The sequence below is a fragment of the Triticum aestivum genome, chromosome 1B, assembly GCF_018294505.1.
Source record: "Triticum aestivum cultivar Chinese Spring chromosome 1B, IWGSC CS RefSeq v2.1, whole genome shotgun sequence".
NCBI classification, from domain to species: Eukaryota; Viridiplantae; Streptophyta; class Magnoliopsida; order Poales; family Poaceae; genus Triticum; species Triticum aestivum.
The window spans coordinates 395,407,734-395,409,609 of record NC_057795.1 but is presented as its reverse complement, the minus strand read 5'-3'; positions in this window follow the sequence as shown (position 1 = coordinate 395,409,609).

Here is a 1,876-nt window from a genome sequence, read left to right as displayed (position 1 = left end):
GGTCAATGACAATATACTTTATCTGAGATGTGTGAAAACATAAACCATTACGTTGTCTTCCTGGTCCAACGTCAACTCTTTTAGCATGTCATACTTAATTAGTGCTCCCAATCATAAAAGGTGTCCAAGATAATATATTTGTATGTGAGCCCCTCTTCCTTATCACTTCCTATTAATTGCGAAGATGACCAAAACTACGTTTATCAACTCTCAACAACTTTTATGCCTCATAGTTTCTATGTGTGAAGTCATCACTAACCATAAGATCAATATGAACTCTTTTATTCTTTCTACTTTCTCAAGATCATAGCAACATAGCAAAGCCCTTGACTCAACAATAATCTTTATTATAGATAGCTCACGGACTCGATTACAAAAAGAGATCACAAAGCAAAACTCAAACTACTTGATATCAAAACTTTAATCTACTATATCAAGATACTACTAAAGGATTGAACTAAATAAAATAGTAAAGATAGGAGTGTGATGGTGATACGATACCGGGGCACCTCCCCCAAGCTTGGCAGTTGCCAAGGGGAGTGCCCATACCCATGTGATTATGTCCTTGGAGGTGATGGAGGTAGTGATGATGATGGTGGATAATCGCACATCGAGCGTAAAAGCTCCTCCAACTTGCGGATAATGCCCTTGAGTCTGGCGATATGATCCTTCAACAAAATATTCTCCTGCGTGAGATACTTGTTCTGTATGCGAGCTAACTCAATCATCTTGAAAGCTTCAATCTCTGTTGGAGTAAAGAGGTTAGGTAAAGGTTGAGGGATGTCTTCTTCTTTCACCGCCAGAGCTTGGACCTCCATGGCCTTCTTGATCTCTTCATCCTTGTTGATCTCCTCCGGTTCTTCTCTTTTCAGCTCTATCTTCAATAGCCAAGCATCCTTGTCTTCATTGTTGGAGGAGGGTGACGTCGTAGTGCTCTAGATCTGCAACGGAAAAAGCTCGAAATGAAAACAGAGGATATTTGCGTGATACGGTGGTCAAAACCTTCGGGAGTTTATATAATGAATTTTTACCGACTAAAATATGTAACGTGCAAGAAAACAGAGTCCGAGAGGCACACGAGGTGTCCACGAGACAGGGGGCGCGCCCAGTAAGGGTGGGCGCATCCTCCACTCTCGTGGGGACCTCGTGTCCCTTTCGGACTACTTCTTTCTTCCTAAAATTCTTAAATATTCCAAAACTGATAAAAATTGCCTTTGGAGTTGTTTTGGAGTCGGTTTACTTACCGTACCACATACATATTCCTTTTCAGATCTGGAACGTTCTGGAAAGTGTCCCTTATGTATTCTTCCGGGGTTACGGTTTCAATAATATTAGTTTCAAAATTTATAGGATTACCTGAAATATAATGTTTAATTCTTTGAATGTTCACCACCCTCGGACTTGTGCCTTCGAAGTTGTTGATTTTTATGGCACCAGAACGATAGACCTCCTTGATAACGTAAGGACCTTCCCATTTAGAGAGAAATTTTCCTATAAAAAATCTTAAACGAGAGTTGAATAATAACACATAATCACCTACATTAAACTCACACTTTTGTATCCTTTTATCATGCTAGCGTTTGACTTTTTCTTTGAATAACTTGGCATTCTCATATGCCTGGGTTCTCCATTCATCAAGTGAGCTAATGTCAAACAACCTCTTCTCACCGGCAAGTTTGAAGTCATAATTGAGCTCTTTAACAGCCCAATATGCTTTATGTTCAAGTTCAAGAGGTAAATGACAAGCTTTTCCATAAACCATCTTATACGGAGACATACCCATAGGATTTTTGTATGCAGTTCTATAGGCCCATAATGCATCATCAAGTTTTTTGGACCAATTCTTTCTAGATCTATTCACAATCTTTTGCAAAAT